This window comes from Lepidochelys olivacea, assembly GCF_965140295.1.
Source record: "Lepidochelys olivacea isolate rLepOli2 genome assembly, chromosome: 6".
Classification (NCBI taxonomy): domain Eukaryota; kingdom Metazoa; phylum Chordata; order Testudines; family Cheloniidae; genus Lepidochelys; species Lepidochelys olivacea.
The window spans coordinates 16,945,027-16,966,994 of NC_140416.1; the positions used below are offsets into that span (position 1 = coordinate 16,945,027).

A 21,968-nucleotide genomic window follows, 5' to 3' on the forward strand; every position below is an offset into this window, starting at 1 on the left:
TTGTATTTAGAGGGAAGATCTCACTAATAGCAAACAAAAAGATCTTCACTGAAAAAATTACCTTCTATATGAACTGCGGAGGAACTAACTGCAGCATATATCATAGACGGCAGCACTTCTAGCTCTCAGTCAGTTTATACTCAGCCACCTATAACAGCCTCCTCCTCAGTGCTAGGTATTCCTTGTAGGCTTCAGACAATTTACAGGAGCTCTGCACTTCAACTGTCTGCATTGCGTTATTAGGTAACTCTGCTGGGGCAGAGCACAGAACAGAATAAGTACCCTGCAGCGAGGATTAGATGTTCACACCATGTTATTTATTATGACAACCGACTGAAAGGGAATTAAACCTGGAATACTGCTCACCAATCCTTTGGCTCAGATAGGTTGAACCAGAAAGCTGTTCCACATCTTAAACTGCAACAGACAATTTGTCACCACTAAAACTGTTTGTAGCCCATTTGTCTAAGTCTTGGCTTTTTGTACATGCTGTATATTTATATTCTCGTTTCCCTCTTCTATTCACCTTCCCAGAGCCAAAAAAAAAAAAAAAAAGTTGAGCTACTCAACAGCTAAGGTGAACCCCCTTCCCTTTCCCATGCCCCAACCAGGCCCCGTGCATCACCTTCCTCCTCCCCTCCCCTCATTCCTGGGGCACACCTCCCCAAGGAAGGGATCTGAAGCACCAGATTGGCTGTATCTGGATCTCTGTACTCACTCTCTTGAATATCCCCTCCCACAGAACGACTGTGCAAGCTCCAAGCAATACCGCTTCCAGCCTGCATCTATCAAGCAACCAGCAGCTTCGGACACCATATGGTACTAGAGTGCACAGATTTCACCATCCTGATACTGCATGGGCATCCTCTTGCAACGCCAGATTATGCCCACTGAAATCTTAAAGGGGTAGCACCTTTCCTGCCAATTTCAATAATAGAATATCAGGGTTGGAAGGGACTTCAGGAGGTCATCTAGTCCAACCCCCTACTCAAAGCAGGACCAATCCCCAACTAAATCATCCCAGCCAGGGCTTTGTCAAGCCAGACCTTAAAAACTTCAAAGGAAGGAGATTCCACCACCTCCCTAGGTAACAAATTCCAGTGCTTTACCACCCTCCTAATGAAAAAGTTTTTCCTAATATCCAACCTAAACCTCCCCCACTGCAACCTGAGGCCATTACTCCTCATTCTGTCACCTGCTACCACTGAGAACAGTCTAGATCCATCCTCTTTGGAACCCCCTTTCAGGTAGTTGAAAGCAGCTATCAAATCCCCCCTCATTCTTCTCTTCTGCAGACTAAACAATCCCAGTTCCCTCAGCCTCTCCTCAAAAGTCGTGTGTTCCAATCCCCTAATCATTTTTGTTGCCCTCCGCTGGACACTCCAATTTTTTCACATCCTTCTTGTACTGTGGGGCCCAAAACTGATCACAGTACTCCAGAGGAGGCCTCACCAATGTCGTAGAGAGGGGAACGATCACGTCCCTTGATCTGCTGGCAATGCCCCTACCTATACATCCCAAAATGCCATTGGCCTTCTTGGCAACAGGGGCACACCGTTGACTCATATCCAGCTCCTTGTCCACTGTAACCCCTAGGTTCTTTTCTGTAGAACTGCTGCCTAGCCATTAGGTCCCTACTCTGTAGCGGTGCATGGGATTCTTCTGTCGTAAGTGCAGGACTCTGCACTTGTCCTTGTTGAACCTCATCAGATTTCTTTTGGCCCAATCCTCTAATTTGTCTAGGTCCCTCTGTATCCTATCCCTACCCTCCATTGTATCTACCTCTCCTCCCAGTTTAGTGTCATCTGCAAACTTGCTGAGGGTGCAATCCACGCCATCCTCCAGATCATTAATGAAGATATTGAACAAAACTGGCCCCAGGACCGACCTTTGGGGCACTCCGCTTGATACTGGCTGCCAACTAGACATGGAGCCATTGATCACTACCCGCAGAGCCCGACAATCTAGCCAGCTTTCTATCCACCTTATAGTCCATTCATCCAGCCCATACTTCTTTAATTTGCTGGCAAGAATACTGTGGGAGACAGTGTCAAAAGCTTTGCTAAAGTCAAGGAATAACATGTCCACTGCTTTCCCCTCATCCACAGAGCCAGTTATGTCATCATAGAAGGCAATTAGATTAATCAGGCATGACTTGCCCTCGGTGAATCCATGCTGACTGTTCCTGATCACTTTCCTCTCCTCTAAGTGCTTCAGAATTGATTCCTTGAGGACCTGCTCCATGATTTTTCCAGGGACTGAGGTGAGGCTGACTGGCCTGTAGTTCCCAGGATCCTTCTTCTTCCCTTTTTTAAAGATGGGCACTACATTAGCCTTTTTCCAGTTGTCCGGGACCTCCCCCAATGGCCATGAGTTTTCAAAGATAATGGCCAAAGGCTCTGAATCACATCCGCCAACTCCTTTAGCACTCTCAGATGCAGTGCATCCGGCCCCATTGACTTGTGCTCGTCCAGCTTTTCTAAATAGTCCCAAACCACTTCTTTCTCCACAGAGGGTTGGTCACCTCCTCCCCATGCTGTGCTGCCCAGTGCAGTAGTCTGGGACCTGACCTTGTTTGTAAAGACAGAGGCAAAAAAAGCATTGAGTACATTAGCTTTTTCCACATCCTCTGTCACTAGGTTGTCTCTCTCATTCAGTAAGGGGCCCACGCTTTCCTTGACTTTCTTCTTGTTGCTAACATACCTGAAGAAACCCTTGAAGCCTGACCTCAAACTCATCTGAGCTCATTAAGAGCCTAATTTGAGACTAGCTACAATGAATTCCCTTTATATACCATCCAAACAGTGAAAGATGTGAAGCAGCCAAGTGTACAAGATACAAGCAGCAGGTGGTACTTTACAAAACCAATACATGAAAAAATCCAACCGTTTGCTTTAAGTTGAAGATCCAGAGTTAATCCCCACATAGAAACACTGCTGTAATGAACATCAGCTACAGAGTTTACAATGTAAAAGTCTAGAAATTCTGGAGTTGACTGAATATTTCTCATTTAAAAACTTCACTAATTAGAGATCTATACTTTAACTCTTAAAAATTAAATCAAGCTAGACACACTTAGCTCTTTTAAATCTTTGCTCAGTTAGTCTTTCTAATTCAGCCTTGCATGGGCAAAGGTTTTCATGCAGATCACTCACATTGCCTTAGTTTCAAGGCTTACGCCTACCATGCAATCTTAATTAAATTTAACAATGCTCAGTCAGAGCTGCTGCTGGCCAGCCAACACAGAGGCTGCTCATAGGGTTTTAAACAGAAAATAGGGCAAAAGGTGCAACTGAATGTAGCTCCCTCCATATCTGCACAGTGAGGGTAATGGTGTGTATATTTACATAAGTTTCAAGAGTGTCACATGCATCTATTTCTGTGCCCAGTTGCCTGCGCAGTACACGTGTGTTCATCTGCCAGGCTTCCACAAGCACACACAGACAGCGAAGTGTTGAAAACACTGCCCTAAATAACTCCCTAGAGCTACCTACATAGATGCACACGTGGAACTGCTTTTCTGGGAGCTGTGCTCAGAGACTTCACGGTGGGATGCTTATCACATGCTAAACCAGGACTCAGCACCTAAGGGACTTTTGGATGCAGCATATTATGTTGGTTTCCTGCACAGATCTGTCCTGTGAAAATGCTGCTTGCCTCTCCCCTTTTGCTGTAAAAGCATGAGGAGATGCATGGTCTGTTGCTAGTCATCCTCAACCAGAGATACTTGTACCCCTGGGGTTACACAGGAGTCTTTCAGGGGGTACATCAACTCATCTAGATATTTGCCTAGTTTTACAACAGGCTACGTAAAAACACACTAGCGAGTCAGTACAAACTGAAATTTCACACAGACAATGACTTGTTTATAGTGCTCTCTATACTATACACTGAAATGTAAGTATAATATTTATATTCCAAATGATTTATTTTATACATCTGGTAAAAATAAGTAAGCAAGCAATCTTTCAGTAATAGTGTACTGTGACATTTTTGTCTTATGTCTGATTTTGTAAACAAGTAGTTTTTAAGTGAGGTGAAACTTGGGGGTAAGCAAGACAAATCAGACTCCTGAAAGGGGTACGTACAGTAGTCTGGAAAGGTTGAGAACCAAGGGATAAGGCACTGACCAGGGCTCAATTCACAGCTCCACCACAGACTTCCTGGGTGACCGGGGACAAGTCACTTTGTTTCTCTGTGGCTCAGGTCCCCATCTGTAAGAAAGGGATAGTAGCACTCACAGGGGTGTTGTGTGGACAAATACATTGAAGATCATGAGGTGCTCAGATACTACAGTGGTGGGAACTATGCAATTAAGACTGAAAGGCACAGAGGGTACAGCCATGACAATGAACCTACCCATTTGAAACACATATCATTGTGTATAATAAAATAAAATACATCAGTTCCTGGTATGTTTGTTTGGGTATACATGCAAAGTGCAGTTCTAGTTTGCATAAATATTGATCATCAACTTGCATCCATTTCAAACATGGTATCTGAGTGCAAGACTCTTTCAGATTCTACTCTTTCTGCCCCCAACCCCCCCGTCAGATTTGTATATCAGCTCTTCCTGGGATCAGTGGTTTGGTTTTTTTTGTTAAGCGACTACCCTATGCCTGGATGGCCATTGTCAGAGTTTTTAAGAGGAACTAAGAAGCAAAAACATTTGTTTTACCCTTTTCAATGTACAAAGATGATCTCAAACATAATTAACAAGGGGGTGAATGAGGTTCTTATTTGAAAAAATCAAGACTATTAGATCCACACTTTGTTGGAAGTCCCAGGCAAGATACTTGAAGCACTTTATTAGTGATGTCACATGAGGCTATGATCCAACGTACCCACAAGCCTCAAAGAATCTTTTTGAGAGTCCCAGGACAGGTAGGAAAGTTAACTAACAGAGAGCAGAATTAACACCTTTAGTGAACACCTAGTAGGTTTCAGATTACAGGGACCAGCTGTTCTCCAAACATCTCCCAAAGTTAAGCAATGTACAAAATTATATCTTGTAACCAAGTAGCTACCAGATTAAATAAAAAATTTAATCAAAAAAGAAATGTTTTATCAACTAATTACATCTCACAGGAGAGAAAATTTACAGAGAAAAACTCAATTTCCAAAATACAGTCTTCATTAGGAATGGGCCCATCTAGCCCTCACTGATGCACAACACTAATGGCAGAAGCAATTCATTTCCTCTCCCAGTAATTGAAATTTCCTTAAGCAAAGGCTTTTGATGTAAAATTTTCTACCAAAAACCAAACAAATGAACCAGTATTACAAGCATGCTGCAAAAGGTATGAAATTTAAAAGAGAGTTACATCCACATTTTCACATTTGTTTCCTTTCTAAAGTCCTTCCGTAACTATTGCTTCCCCATAGACACAGAATTCAAAAATTGCATCAATCCCTATGAATCCCAATGACAGCAAAGGTCTGAATACAGAACCTCATACACCAGTTGACTAAACACCACCCACTGCAAATAAAAAAAAAAATCTAAAATTTACTTCAAGGCCTTACCTCTTTCCATCCCAGACCACTAAGCACTACACAGAGCAAATATCTGAAGCAGACTGACCTTCATTGTGACAGCATTATGCATATGTTCAGATGCTGTCCTGACTCGGAACCTATACAAATAAAGATGGCTCTTGGTTACAGTAGTTATTTGGATTTCTTGTCCCAAAAAAATGGTATGATGTTGCTGTAGACAGCTAAATATCTGTTTGTGATACATCACTGAAGTGGCTGCTTGTAAGTTGAAAGTGAAGCCATTTCCATGTGTGAAAAGTACTTGGGGATCCTTCATGATGAAAGGTACTATATAATCCTAAAAGGACATTATAACCCAGTTGCATCACATCCATCACTGAAATGGAGCAATAAACTGAGAGACAGACCATCAAAGCCTCAATATCAACAGACTGAGAAGATGAAACAGGTTTTGCACACTTCATGCAGGCAATAATCAGGATTAATTTACAAGAAGGACTAAAGGGGACAAAGAAAAAAACCAATCAAGGATGGAGGGAGTCTGCTCCTTTAAAAGATGATCCCAGATTTTCACAGATTCAGCATGTTACCTAGATGGATGAGCAAGAAGTTGTTTTTTCAAGTTAATGATACTCCTGAATTCTGAAACAAAGCCCTGCTGGAGAGAGAGAATGAATGATTTTCCAGGTAATAGTCACAGATCCATGTACTAATACACTTTTTTTAAAGCCCTGTTCAGAACAGAATGTAAATGGAAAACATTCACACACCTGACACTCTTATGAGCCTTAGTGAATAAGATTTTTTACCAAACAAATACAAAAGTGGAACCTGCATGTAATCGCTCAGAACAAGTTGTTCTGAGTAACATCCACTAGCAATGCCCAACTAATTATACTAACAGAGTGGTACAGAAAGGTTCATAGATTTAAGGCCAGAAGGGACCATTTGATCACCTAGGGATAAGGTTTCCACAGATATCTCAAATGGAAACAACAACTGATTGAATCCCCCCAGCCCCCGATTTTCACTTGTGTAACTTTAGGGGAAATGGAAATATCTTCACTGATTAGTTATAAGATTTGGTTTCTTATTATGTATAAGTATAACATGTACTCACACTCCCATAGTCATGAACGTAGCACAACTGTCATCTCTGCTTCTTGTGAATTTTAATTGTCTCCTTCTCTCAGACAGAGTCAGATAATAAAGTATACCAAATAAGCGCTCAGTCCTGCAAAGGGATTTGTCACATGGAAACATGCGCGCTCACAGAATCCAAAGACTACTTCTTAATTATTAGTAACTAGGACGTCAAGCTTTTCAATCTAAAGCATGTATGAAGGTCAGGCTTTCTAAGAAACTACAGAGAAATACATGGCTTTTCTGTTAAGCCAGGGTGCTAGACCCATACATAAAGATGCAGAGAAGTTACTGCTAACCCATGCTGAGAGATGTACCTTGTTAGAGTCAACCAGGATTTACTAGAATCTAGAGCATTTCTTAGAGGTAAAAGAACACTAGGAACTACAATAGAGAGGGCCGCTGCAGGGAAAATCCTTGGAGAGCCACACTTCAAAGAAAACTTTAGACTGATGTTTATATTCTATTATTTAAGCTACTAATAAAGCCTCAGCTCAGGAAGGGTTACAGGAAACGTGAGTGTGAGAGAGAGAGAGAGAGAGAGAGAGCGCACGCGCGCGAGCGCACATATACTCTCTTCCGAGCAGTTCTTACACCTTCTCACAAGGTGTTTCTAGCCCACTCCAGTTTGCATCCTCACACTGTCAAGACAGCAGCTTCCCATTGGTGTTAAGGTAAATATAAGAACGAAAATTTAATGAGAAAAAAATTCAGCTAAATTTTCCTTTGCTATTAGATGTGATTATATCACCCAACTGCAGATCCCATTCACAAAATTAGAGCAAAATATTATTTGTATTACAGTTGCACTTAAAGGTCCCCCAACAAAGATTGGGAAGGACCCCATTGCACTAGGCGCTGCACATACCCATAAGACACAGTCTCTGCCACGAAGAGCTTATGGCTTAAATAGACAAGGTAGGATACCCATTTTACAGATGGGGAACTGAGGCACAGGAAGTCAGAGTGACTTGTCCAAAGTCATACAGGTGTGTGTGTGGCAGAGGTGGTCATTGAAGCCAGGTCTCTCTCAATATCCAGTTCAGTGCTTACCTTCTATATGAAATCACAGATCTAGCCAAAGGATCATTAAAACAGTTTTAGAAACTTCTAGGAAAGATTGTTCTACTTCCCTTGTGTTTTTAATATCTAAAAAAACACCCACTATGTTTAAATAGCATTCTGGGTTTGAGGCAAACTGAAAAGCCAGGATACAGTGCAAGCAGCTCAGATGAATGTCACAGGAGTCATTCTGATGGCTTACTGGACTTGATGCACAGGCCCCAATTACTTCTCTTCTACCAGTTTGCCTTTACGAACACTCATACAAACTATTAATCCCCTCTTCTCCGTTAGGGATGAATTCCAACCCCAACACCCATTCATGTGTGTGTACCCAGTTCTTGTTGGACTTCCCTCTCCCCTTGGACTCATTCCACAGCAGTTCTGAGTGGGTCCATATGGACTCAAAAATCCTTTTGATGGTGGAAACTCACAATGCATGCACTCTTAACTGCATTCTTGCTGACAGGAGGAATTTATTTGGCCTGCAGTGGAAAACAGAGCAAACATAAGCCAGGATTCAGAAGAGCTACAGCAGAAAGCTTTCAACACCTGCAAGCTCAGAATAAATGTAGAAAATAACACTTTGTACTTCTGTGGTGCTTGCACTCAGACTATGAAAGCATTTTATAAAAAGAGGGTGTGGGGGAAAGTTTATCCTGTTTTTCAACAGAAAGGGATGAAGGCCAGGATTCAGCAAAGCACATACTTAAATCCTACTGAATTAATGAGATGTCCTGGTCTACACACAGAAGTTGCACTAGTTTAACTTAAAATCAATTTAAAACCAGATTTAGCTAGACCGGTACAACCCCTGTTTGGACACTGTGTAAGCTAAACTGAGGTAAGCATCCATACAAGGATTTGCATCAGTCTAACAGAGCCATTTTTTATACCAATTTAAGTTAAACCAGTATAACTTTTGCATATAGGCAAGCCCTAAAGCACGTGCTCAAGTGTTCTGCTAAATGAAAGCAGGTGTGATGCTCAAGGTCTGGCAGCAAGCCAGTGCCAAAAGGGGAACAGAATCCTATAGAGTCCAGGTTTCAGAGTAGCAGCCTTGTTAGCCAAGACTCTCAAGTTCTGTTCTAATCCCCTGTGCGCTAACAGACTCTGGGAATTTTCATGATTACTTTTCATATTACAGAAGCCCTGAGAGGCCCAAGTCAGAGATTGTGGCCCCTTTGTGCTAATGCACTATACAAACTATAAAGATGGCCCCATCCCAAAAGCTTACCATCTAAGTGTAACACAACAGACAGGTGGGGCAGACGGGAACAGTGGGACAATTATGATTAGTTTAAGCGGTAGAGGTCACTAAGGAAGTTCAATGAACCTCTCTTTAGGAGGCAAACAAGGAGTCTATGAGCATATGAACAAACAGACCACCCTCTTTCCTCCACATATGTCAGGACAGAAAGGAGCTGAGATGGATTTTAGTTTTATGGGAGAATGGTGCTTGCAAAAAATAAATAAATAAATAAACAAACATAAAAGGAAATTAAATGCAAAAGATAGATAAAATAAAGGTCTAGGCTGATTTAATACTTCAAAAACTAGTACAGTAACTCCTTACTTAAAGTCATCCCGGTTAACATTGTTAAGTTGCTGATCAGTTAAAGAACATGCTGATTTCAAGTTGCGCAATGCTGCCTAATGATGTTATTTGCAGCCTCCTGTTTTGTCCACTGCTTGCAGGAAGAGCAGCCCATTGGAGCTAGCTGCTGGGGGCTTGGAACCAGGGTGGACCGGCAGTCTCCCTAACAGCTCCCTGCTCCCGTAAGTTCCCTGTGTGGCAGCCGCCCAGCAGGCTATCAAATGCCAAGCAGTTCAGCTGTCCCTCCCCCAACTGCCATGTGCTGCTCCTTTCCTCTGCCTTGGAGCTGCTCCTGGGAGCCTCCTGCTTGCTGTGCGGGGGGAAGGGTGAAGAAAAGAAGAGGGGTGCTAATGTCAGAGTGTCCCCCTCCCACCCGCTACTTTACCCCATTTCAAGGGGCGAGGGGGAAGACAATCATGACAGGGCTCAGGACGGAGGGAGCTTGGTGGCAGCAGCCGCCATCTCAACTTGCTGATCTACTTAAACAGGCAATCTACTTAGAGTGGGGTTAGCATACTTAAAGGGGCAATGCCCGTCTCACTCTCTCTCTCACACACACACACACGGTGTGTGTCTCTGTCTCTCTCTCTCTCATACTATCTCCCTTCCCTCCATTACTGCTGCCTTGTAGAGAATGAGGTTACATTAACAGTGTGTTAACCCTTGAGGGCTCAGCTGAGTGCTAGTTCATCATTTAGCAGTAAGGCATTCCCTGGGAAACATCCCACCCTCTGACTGCAGCACTCCAACCAAGCTTCACAATCATTGCTGTGTACAGTATTAAACTGTTTGTTTAAAACATATAGTGTGTGTTTTATATATATAAAATATAGTCTTTGGTCAGGAGAAAAAAATTTCCCTGGGGAAATTGGATTCGCTTAACATCTTTTCGCTTAAAGTGGCATTTTTCAGGAACATAACGACAACGTTAAGCGAGCAGTTACTGTCGTACCAAGGCTAAGGCTACCCAATACAGCCTTACTTGGCTGTTCCTACACACTGTGCCTGAGCTGTTCCAGAGAAGCTCCAGAGAAGATACAGTAATCTGAGGCTCCTCAAATTAAGGCTACAGGAGATGTACTTAGGCACAAGGGGACAAACAACACACAGAGCTACAACCTTGATTTCTGAAGATTAACTTGCTTTTCAGACAGGTAATCAGATCCAACCGATAACTAACTCCTCAGCAAAATTCACAACATTGTGAACAGATGCAACGTGAAGATACACAGATGCACTGTGTGTCACACTGCACATATGACCGAGACCATCTAGGAAGGTGCAACTTTGCTGCCCCCGCAGCAGAGATGAGGCTTTTTGTCTCCTTTGTGTCAGTGGTACACACTTGTAGAGATTTTTATTTTATGTAGAGTCATATTGCATCAGACATTTTCTGCCACTGACCCTCAAAATTCATTTCTTTCCATTTTTTTCTCTGCTGTCTGGGCCAGGCAGGAATGGATACTTTGGTGGTGTTCTCTATTGCAATAGTCAGGAGCGATTGCAGTGCCTCCCTAATGCTTCTACTCCTTGACTTCTTGGCTACGTAGGTGGTAGTACAGGTAGGATATCTGAGAAAAATCTAGTCCAGACAAGTTCGAAGAGGTGAAATGACTTGTCCTAGCTTACTCAGCAAACGAATGGCAAACCTGTGATTAGAACTCTGGAGTTCCTGACCCTCAGTCCTCTGTTCATTCCTTCACACCATGTTGCCTTTCATGAACTATGCACAAGAGCATACTAGGGACCCTCGCCTTTAAGTGTTTTAAAAAAAAAATGTAGGGTTTCTAAAGAAGTCTAACATTCCAACACACTTAAACAGATTTCAACTGCCCTGAAAGACCATAGAATACCAGGGTTGGAAGGGACCTCAGGAGGTCATCTAGTCCAACCCCCTGCTCAAAGCAGGGCCAGTCCCCAGTGTTTGCCCCAGATCCCTAAATGGCCCCCCTCAAGGATTGAACTCACGACCCTGGGTTTAGCAGGCCAATGCTCAAACCACTGAGCTATCCCTCCCCCCACCATCTCACCCAGGACTGAAACGCAGCCACTGCTGAAGTGGAAAGCAGCCATTGCTTAACAGCACACATCAACAGACCAAAAAGAAATAAAGAATGCAGAGCCCAACAGAAACTGCCACATTAATATTCTTCCTGCAATGACACTGCCACAAATCAGCCTAGTATCAGCAATACGTCAGCCTCATCTTCTGTAGCAAAGATGAGCTGATCTTAGATGCACTGCCCACGACGTTTCCAGTGGAGGCAGCAAAGTTTCTCTGTTCGTTTGGATTATGGCTTATAGCCAAGAATGACTAGAGGAAAGCAAATTTCCTAGGGCTAAATACACAGTAACAGATGACAACATCATAAAGGTCAATAGCTGAGTGCAACATTTCCATGAATGGAGGCTATGACACATTGTATGAATGAACAAGGAAGCCAGGCAACAAAGGAATTAGCAGAAACATAACACTTGAGTAAGGAGAGAAGAGTAAGGGAAAGTTTAGGAAGCCAAAATATTGACACTTGACAAGGCTGAGATCTATTTCTCCTGATTGTGACCACTGTTCCCTCTAAGCTGTGCGCGCTGTGCACACAGATCCTAAACCCCACACATATGGCGAAACACGGCGTGCACAAAAATTTGCACAGAAGAAATTTTTTGTGCACACAGCCTGTCAAAAATTAGAAGGAACATTGATTGTGACTCCTACCCCCATTAAGTTTTCAAGAAAAGTGTCTTTCTGCCTAAAATGTATTTGGGTTATTCTTAGACCAGGGAGAATTTGAAGGGAAATCCAAAATGATTTGGACAGGTCCTCTCAACTTATGTGAGCTGGGGAGAGGACAGGGAGGTAACTCTCTCTTATTTCAAGACTTTCCGAAGACATAATTAAGGTTTACAATACATATCCATTAATTCAGACTGACATAATCAGGTATGCTGTAGGTATAAGAAAACTAACATTTGAAAGTGAAGAAAAAACAAAGAAGGCTCCACAAAAAACTCTACCCCATAATGCTGCTTAGCCTCAGCTTGTCCAATCAAGGTACGCTCCTGGCATGCCCTGCAATAGTATCCGAGTACAACTAAATAGTTAGTGCTCATATAGTACTTTACAAACCTTAACAAATCTTCATTACAGTCCCAAGAAACAGCTAAGTATTAGCCCCAGAATGTCCAAGGGCCCGCACCAGGTCACTGAGAGAACGATTATTAGAACGCAGAACTTCATGCAAGTTAAAATAGGCATGGGAAACAGGATGTACTTAGCAAATGCTGTCTTCTACAGGCACCTATCGAAGGTTAGAGTCTACAGTAGATTTCACACAAGAAGCAGTCTCTAAACTAATCTCTGTTGTGTGCTTGGAGACATAATCATGCAAGATATTCCCTAGCACAGTGGTTTTCAAACTTTTTTTCTGGGGACCCAGTTGAAGAAAATCATCATAGAATATCAGGGTTGGAAGGGACTTCAGGAGGTCATCTAGCCCAACCCCCTGCTCAAAGCAGGATCAACCCCCAATTTTTGCCCCAGCTTCCTAAATGGCCCCCTCAAGGATTGAACTCACAACCCTGGGTTTAGCAGGCCAATGCTCAAACCACTGAGCTATCCCTCCCCCCCAGGGATCAATTGTTGATGCCCGCGACCCAGTAGAGCTGGGGATGAGGGGTTTGGGGTGTGGGAGGGACTCTGGGCTGGGGCAGAGGGTTGGGGATGCAGGCTCTGGGGTAGGGCCAGGATTGAGGGGTTTGGGGTGCAGGAAGGGGTTCAAAATTTGGAGGGGCTCAGGGCTGGGGCAGGGGTGCAGACTTACCTCTGGCTGTTCTGGCACCATTGACCATGCTGCGCCCCGGAAGGACTTGCTGCTGGCCGCTTCTGGGTGCAGCATGGTGTCGGAACAGGTATGGACTACCCTGCCTTAGCTGGGCACCACCGATGATGGGAATTTTAATGTCCCAGTAAACGGTGCTGACCAGAGCAACCCAGTGCCTGATATGACCCAGTACTGGGTCGCAACCCAATCTTTGAAAAACGCTGAGTTAAGAGATTCACTGAAATTGTCAGAGTGAAATCCACAGCAAAGAAATCTCTCTGCATGATGTTACATGTAAAAGCTTTGAAAATGGCTTTGCTCTTCTACTATGTGTCTAGCAGAGTCTTGTAGGTTTTTCTTGCTGGCTTGTACAAGGTCCAATTAAACCTATTGAAAGCTTTAATTCAGATGAACAAGAATAAAAAGGTAGGTGGAAAAAAAGGCCAGCTTAACATTATGCAAAACACCCCTCCAGTAACTCTTAGGCCTTGTCTACACTGCAGTTTTCAGGTTTTGTGGATATAACAATGCTCCTCTCGCAGATTTAACTCTCCTGCTACGCTGCCATAATAAAGCCACCTTGACAAGCGGCACACAGCTTTTTGCGACAAAGTTAGAGCGAGTCAGTGTCAGTGTAGACACAACGCTTGCTTATGTCACCCTACGTGGCCTCCAGGAGGTGTCCACAATGCCCATCATGATCACTCTGGTAAGCAGTTCCTACTCCGCTGCCCTGCAGCCAGGTACACAGACATGTGCCCCTCCCCCTTTAAATACCCAGGAATTGCTGGATCTGTGGGGAGAGGAGGCTGTGCAGTCGCAGCTCCTATCCAGCAGTAGGAACTTTGACATCTACAAGCAGACTGCTCATGGCATGGATGAGAAGGGGCCAGCTAGCCCCGCCAGTCCAGCTCTGGAGTGCCTGAAGCGGGAGAGGGGAGCTCCGGTAAGTACTCATTTTTCTTTGATAGTGCACAGATACATGAGGTAGAGGTGTCCTTTATTTTCTTACATGGTGCACATGGGAGAAGGGAACAAAATTAACAATGGGTACCGTTTGCATCCCCCTGTGCAGCTATGCAGTAGGGACCCTGCAGAAAAGTTTGTTAATGCACACAGCTTTCCCGGAAATCCTTCACAGAGATCTCTAGGAAACTTTCCTGCAGACGCTCTGCAATCCTCTGCCGAAGGTTCCTCGGCAAAGCTGCTTTTTTCCTCCCCACTGTAGAAAACTTTGCCATGAAAATCAGCAATTACTTCTTGAGGAACCAAAGCAGCACACAGGTGAACAGCATAGGAATCCAGTCTGAAGCTGTACACGATTTCAGCTTCGATCACCCTCGCCTGTGGAAAATGGTGCCAATATTCAGAATGGTGTCCCCAGGTGCTAGTACAGATCCTTTGTCCCTTTGAAGCCACAAAAACCGTTTGTCCCATCTTGCACTCTCACCGCCAGGCTGGATTCACCATGTTTAGTACTCTGGCCGTACTGCGTGCTTGCCAAGGGAAAGTGAGAAAGATGTGAATGTAACTTTTATGATTCAGAACTATGAATGCACACACAATATTGACTCTATTGTGTCTTTTGCTTCTGCAGATGTACCTTTGAGGGCCAGCTCCTACATACCAGCAGAGAACCTCTCTCAGATAAGGAGGTGAGCAAGGAGTATGGAGGATGTGATTGTGGCAATTTCTGAAACATCAGATCAGGCCGATAGCAAGCACAGAGCATGACAACAAACAAGAAACTACAAATGGATAGCCAAGAGAGGAGTCAGGGTCAGTAGAAAATGATAAAGCTCCTGGAGAACCACACAGAGATGCTGATGTCCCTGACTGCGCTACAGGTGGAATACATGTGTGCTCGAATCTCCCTGCAGCTCATACAGAACTGCCTTCCTTGCTGTCTCCAAACTCCCCACACACATTCCTCTCATGTTAACAGCATTTTGCAGTACTCCTTGCTCTCCCCCCTCCAGGGATATTCCCCAGAATGACAGCTGGACTTACATGCAGCTGTGAGATCCTTCACTTCAGAGAGTGCTGCTCACTGTCATGTCCCTTGTAAGAAACGTTAATCTGTGTATTACTGGTTTAATAAAAAGTGAATCTTATAAAGACAGTGATTCTTGATTTGTGACCGACAAAGGGTGGTTTCAACAGAAATTCATACAAAGTATCAATTGGCACATTTGCAGACTACAATTAACGCTCAGACAGGAATCATTATGGGGTCATTCAAGGTGGTGAGTAAACAATACCTCAATTCATTACAGAAAGAGACGTTACTGGGGCTCTGTCAAAATGCTGCTTCAAAGCATCCCTGATTCAAATAGCCCCCCCACTGATCCACTCTAATAGCCCTAGAGTCTGGTTGCTCAAAATCAGACACCCAGCAATCCACCTCAACACTCCGTCCCAGGGAAACTTTTCTCCCTTGGCTTCACAAATGTTAGGCAGAGCACAGCAGACGGCTATGCCCATGGGAATATTTTCCTCATTGAGGTCTAACCTGCCAAAAAGGCACCGCCAGCAACCCTTTAACCTGCCAAATGCACATTCTACCGTCATTCTGCACCTGCTGAGCCTGTTGTTGAAGCACTCCTTTCTGCTGCTAAGGTTTCTGGTGTAGGGCTTTGTGAGCCACAGGAGTAAAGGGTAGGCTGGGTCTCCCAGGATCACTATGGGCATTTCAACATTCCCATTGGAATCTTCTGGTCTGGGAAGAAAGTTCCTGCGTGCAGCTTTCTATACAAGTCAGTGTTCCTGAAGATGCGTGCGCCATGCACCTTCCCTGACCACCCTGCGTTAATGTCAGTGAAACGATCTCGGTGATCCACCAGCGCCTGCAATACCACAGAAAGTAGCCCTTTCAGTTGATGTACTCCATCACGAGATGGTCTGGGGCTAAAATTGGGATAGGTGCCCCATCTACTCCCCGCCACAGTTAGGGAATCCAATTGCCACAAAGCCATCCACTATTTCCTACACATTACCCAGACTTGCAGTCCTTCATCGCAGGAAGCGATTAATGGCCCTCCACACTTGCATCACCGCAACCTCCACAGTGGACTTTACAACTCCAAACTGATTCGCAACTGAACAGTAGTGGTCTGGAGTTGCCACCTTCCACACAGTGATGGCAACTTGCTTTTCCATCATTAGGGGAGTTCTCGTTTTGGTGTCCTTGCACCACAGGGTGGGGACAAGCTCCACACAGTTCAAAGAAGGTGGCCTCATGCATCCAAAAGTTCTGTGGTCACTGCTCGTCATCCCATACCTGCATCACAATCTTATCCCACCACTGGGTGCTTGTTTCCAGGGCCCAATAGCGACAGTCCACTGTGTGCAGCTGCTCCATGAATACTGTGACGGGGCAAGGCGAGATGGCTATAGAAAAGTAGTGGGAGATAGATATATTAGCTCCAGGCTAAACAAATCCCTGGTACCAGGTTAAGTGAAATGGAAGCTGTTCCAGGTCAATTAAGACACCTGGGGCCAATTAAGAACTTTCCAGAAGGCAGGGAGAATGCTAGGTTGATTGGGAAACCTGAAGCCAGTCAGGGGCTGGCTGAAACTAGTTAAAAGCCTCCCAGTCAGTCAGGTGGGTGTGCATGTCAGGAGCTGTGGGAGGAAGTTGTGCTGTTGGAGAAGCTGAGTAGTACACACCATATCTGGCACAAGGAAGGAGGCCCTGAGGTAAGGGTGAAGTGGAGCTTGAGGAAGTAAGGGCTGCTGTGGGGGAAGTAGCCCAGGGAATTGTACATATCATGTTTCTAAAAGGTCAGCTACCATAGCTGATACTATTAGGGTCCCTGGGCTGGAGCCCGGAGTAGAAGGTGGGCCTGGGCTCCCCCCACCACCTTTGCCCCCTGATTAATCACTGAGACTGGGAGACAACAGAGACTGTGCAAGGAAGGATAACTTCTCCTCACCTCCCTTGCTGGCTTATGATGAAAATGGCTCAGTAGTCTGTGACCCTTGTCCCTAGAGGAAGAAGGGTTACGTGGAGGGTCACAGTGAGCCTCTGAGGCTAGCAAAATCCGCCAGGAAACGCGGGACCCACCGAGGCAAGGACAGAGCTTTGTCACAATACCAACATCAATCTTGAATTGTTTCTTTCCATGGCACCCAGCAGGGCAGGCAGCATGGATTCCAGTTCAGATTTGCAGTTCATGAAATACTGCAGGATCAGGCAGGTTGTGTTCATAACGCTTCTCACAAGACTGTAAAGCAGTGCAAGATCCATGCTTTCAGGCAGAAATGGCAGGCACAAAGTTTACAAGGGCAGTTGAAAAATGGTGCAAAAAATGCAGTTGAAAGCCTTTGGAATTATGGGATGGAGAAAACTGCATCATGGGGGCAGTGGTCCCACCTCCATTATGCACTGTGATCCATTCCCAGAATTCTTAGCAGGAGAAGGTGGCAATTTACAGTGGTATAGCTACTCATGGTGCACTGCTCCCTCTGTTGATGCTAGAGCACCAACTATGGATGTGCTCTGCCAACACATGGAGCATTGTGTGAACATGCCCAAGTGATGTAATTAAAGCGGTTTATGATCTGTGGCCTTAATGAACTTGATATTAAGCTCGTTGCACCATTTTTGTCTGAATGCAAGGGAGTCTTACATAAGTTTGTTAAGCCATTGGTAGACGTGATCTGCTAAAGGCACTTGCTGGCTATATTTTCAGGCACTCTTCTAGTGGGAAGGTAGTCAGGAGTTGTGTGTATTACAGGTGACAGGCACATTTATTTGGGAGGACAGGACTTGGGAGCCCAGTAGGCTGGATTTGGCTTACAAGATATCCATTACTGATCTGGTGGTCCTCATTAAGGACTAGCTTTGCATGAATTTTAAAGATCCAAATCAACAAGGATTTGGGGCTTTAAACATTACTTAACTTTATGCTTGTGTGTAGTCCCACTGGTTTCAACATGAAAATCCACTCAGAAAATTAAGCACGTGCTCAAGTCTGCAGACATAGGGCCTAAAATTTTAAAGTTCAGACACTTAGAGGAAATACAAAAATTAAAACACTGTCTACAAGCCATTCAAAATGGAACTAAAAAAAGTAATTTTCCTTAGATCTTCTCCCTCCCTCTGCCCCCCCCCACAAAACGAAAATTCCAATCTAAAAAGAAAGCTTCTGTGAATCTTCTAACAGTGTGATTTCACTTAAATTATCTTCTACATAAGTTCCAGTCTTAACTATAGAGTTCACAATCCAGAAGACTACAGTACTGGTAGGAGGAAACATTTACATTGTTCTGAGACCCTTACACGTTGTGGTTTAATTGCCTAGACACTGGAGTTGGTTAATGGACCTCTGACCACACCACCTTCCAAATAATCAATCAGTTTAAAATTTTTTGTTTTAAAAATCAGCTAAATAAAATCAGCCCATCCTCAAAGGATACAGGCCAGAATCCTACTGTCAGACCTGGGCAATACATGCCGCTTGGATAGTAAGCAAAGCCCTAATCAAAAACTGAAGGGCAAACCATTTTCACAGGATTCACATGCTGACATAAGACAAGCTTAACAGAATTTGCAAGCTATACTGACTATCCATTTCACACACATTGTCTCTTAGGCAGAGACAGGGCTAGCTCACTGGGGGGTTTTAAGCATGAATATTTTACCCCCCCACACACACATACACCACATACTAAAAAGCAAATAGTGGACCCCAAGCAATCGCTCAGTCTGATTATACCTAGAGCTGGCACTGCTCTTGGGCCTGGTCTTTGCCCATTTTCTAGTTGTCAAGTGTCCGGAGTCACTAAGGCTACAGCTGCACCAATGCAGCTGTGGCATTTCTGGTGAAATGCTCTAAGCCAGGGGTTGGCAATCTTTGGCACACAGCCCATCAGGGTAATTCACAGGCAGGCCGAGAGACATTTTGTTTACGTTGACTGTCCGCAGGCATGCCCGCCACAGCTCCCAGTGGCCGCAGTTTGCTGTTCCTGGCCAGTGGGAGCTGTGGGGGGGGCCATGCCTATGGACAGTCAATGTACACAAAACGTCTCGTGGCCCGCCAGCAGATTACCCTGATAGGCTGCATGCCGAAGGTTGCCAACCCCTGCTCTAAGCCAACCGGAGAGAGCTCTCCCCTTGGCTTAATTATTCTATCAGCTCTCCTGCCGACATAGGCGCTTAGCTCAATATAACTTCAGGTGTGAATAATCCACACGGCTGAGCGACGAAACTTATACTGAGGCAAGTTCTCGTGTAGACAAGGTGTAAGCCACCATACTGGGTGACAATCTTCAGTCTCAAGGACGAGGGCCCAGGAACCAATGAACTTGGACCCTGAACGGCCCACCTAGTCCTAGACATGGTACTTCCAGTTCAGTGCCCAGGCACACACTGAATGGGAGCCGGTCCCCGTGGCGGCACAGGGGCAGCTGCCCAGACGCCACCGCTGCAGGCCCCGCGCGTGTGGGAGAGAGAGCGTGAGTCTCCAGAGCACCTTTGCCCAGCCCTCGCTCCTGTCTCCACCCCCGGCCAGGCAGGTGGCCCCTGGCGTTGCTTGGCCAGGGCGCGCACCTGGAGCAATGCGCCGCCAGCCGCCGGCGACAGGTGGCCACACACGCAGCGCGAACTCCGCCCCGTGCCAAGGCCGGGAGCAGCGGTGCAAATCCCGGGCACGCCCTGGCCGAGCACGGGGCAGGCGGTTCCCAGGGGCAGCGGGCTAAGCCGGGGGGGGGGGTGGACACACGAAATGCCTCGCCCCAACCCCAGCGCCCAGCGCCCGCCCTGGCTCCGGCCCCCCCGGGGCAGGGGGCACCCAGCGCGGAGACACGGAGCGGCCCCCGCAGCACCTGGCCCGGGGGTAGGGGGCGCCCCGCCGCCTGGGGCTCCCCGCCTGACGCGCTTACCCAGCCAGCGGCAGCCACGCCGCGCGCCCGGCCCCCGCTCCGGCTCCGGCGCAGCTGCCTGGGGAAGCGGAGCTGGGGCTGCAGAACCCTGCGCGGCGGCGCCGGCCCCGCCACATGCCTCTGCCAGGCCCCGCCCCCCTGCCGGTGCCGAGCCGGCCCCGCCTCCAGCCCGTAGCCACGCCCCTATTCCGGCCCCGCCTCCCACGGCTCCCCCCCCCCCACCGCCGGCGAGCTCAGCTTCCCTCTCAGAGGTTGCGTTCCTGAGAAGGCGGGGCTACGCGCGCGCGCGGCTCCCTCCAGCCTGCGGAAGTGAGGGGAAAGGGGCGGGGCTAATCTGGAGGGCCGCGCATCGACGTGGAAGGGAAGCGGAAGCGGATGCGTGGTGCGGCGCCGACGGTAGCGATGGGGGGGGAGGGCGGGGAGGAGAGAAAGGGGATGTAGTGGGGGGATTACTCCTGCGGTGTGAGCAGCCTCCCCCCGCCCCTGGGGTCCCAGTGGTTCCCTCTGGCATCGCCCACGGGGCTCGCTCTCGCGGGGGGCGGGGGGACGGCACTGGGTGAACCCTCCGGGGGGCTGTCGGGGGGGCGGGCTGGGCCTCGCCCTGCCCTGCCCTGCCCTACCTGGGGGTGCCCAGGGACGTCCGGCTCTGCCCTGCTGGCCGCTCCAGCCCTGAGCCACTGCGGCCAAGGGATCCCGAGGCTGGGCGCTGGCCCTTCCCTGCCTGAGCCCGCAGGAGCCTCGCCGCCACCGCGCTGCTTTGTCGGGTCTGGACCAGCTGCCAGGGCGAAGGACTGAGTGGACCTTGGTGGCCTTTGAACCCAGGCTTGGAGGAGGTTGGGTACAGCGCAGCTCCTGCTTCTCCTGTTACACCCTTAGGTCTCGGCGAGGGGTTTGTGGCAGACCGGGCAAAACACTGTACTGTTAAAAATATACACAGGTACCTTCCTGACCAATTATCTGAGGGCATGTGAGGTCTAACTCAGCCCTGGCATAGGTACCCACCATTCCCATTGGTTTCGGTGAGAGCTTAACCTGCCTAGTCTCTGGCTCCCAACTGTTTGGGATTGTTAATGTTGGTTTAATTAATCATTTTTATAGCAAAATATCGCCACCTCTCAGATTCCACTGCAAGAACTTTCACCTTACTGTACTCCAGTATTGGCATAGCAACTCTCAGGTTATTCCCCTCCAGCAGCAAGACCAGAGAGAAAACTCACTATCTGTCCGGGTCACCCCTCCACTGGCAGCAGGATTGGAGGCGGTGGAAACTGAAGGTTAAGGCGCTACAGCCCATAAGGCCAGCCCTGTTCCTTTGTTGTCATACAGAATCTCGCTCTCCTTCATACTTATAATTCTTTAGGAAAAACCTTTGATCTCTCTGTTGATGAATTATCTGTGTATTCTACGGCTTATAAAGCCATTTCCCCACCATTTCTCGAAGGAATGAGAATATACAGAAGTAATTGATGTTTTCTGCAAAATCAAAACAATTAAAAACTAAATTCATCACACTTTTCATCTTTTGAGCTACTACTTAGATTCTCTGTGTTCACAAAAGGCAGTCACCAGTGATGTTTTTATTATGTATAAGGCACCCAAAGTGTGCATTGCATATTACACAATATATAGCTCTTAGAGTCCAGTTTAGGATACACTGGACAATTTGGAGACAAGTAGATGTAGTCATACGAACGTATTTCGTTTCTTCTTGTGTTTCTGAATTTCTCTAAACAGTAAGACCTATTAAAGCTTATTCACTCCAATGGCCACCGTCTCCTCAAGGTACTGCTTCCTGAAATCCCAGTCTAATACTAATATAAAATGCAAGCAAAATTTTAAGTGAATGTCACAGGAGATTAGGAAATATTGAGAAAGGGGGCAATACGTTGGTAGTGTGTGTACAAATTGCTAGGTAAACCACTAGGAATATACACAGTGCAACAGGTTCTCATTCCATCAGT

General features: G+C 46.3%; 1 protein-coding gene across 7 annotated transcripts in view; it reads right to left on the reverse strand.

Moving 5' to 3' along the window:
• Nucleotides 1–21,080, reverse strand: part of LOC311521808 (uncharacterized protein C11orf24 homolog) — a 65,918-nt gene extending 44,838 nt beyond the window's left edge. The window contains exons 1-3 of one of the 7 annotated variants that reach the window (XM_084630415.1): nucleotides 20,008–20,125; nucleotides 16,403–16,512; nucleotides 15,701–15,968 (exon numbers count right to left, since the gene is read on the reverse strand). The gene's annotated coding sequence lies outside the window, so the exon portion shown is untranslated. Of the gene's footprint in view, nucleotides 1–4,088; nucleotides 4,215–15,700; nucleotides 16,349–16,402; nucleotides 16,513–20,007; nucleotides 20,136–20,627 lie in introns of those variants that run through there. The other 6 variants (XM_084630418.1, XM_084630417.1, XM_084630419.1 and 3 more) reach the window with 6 other exon arrangements.
• Nucleotides 21,081–21,968: the final 888 nt, after the last annotated feature.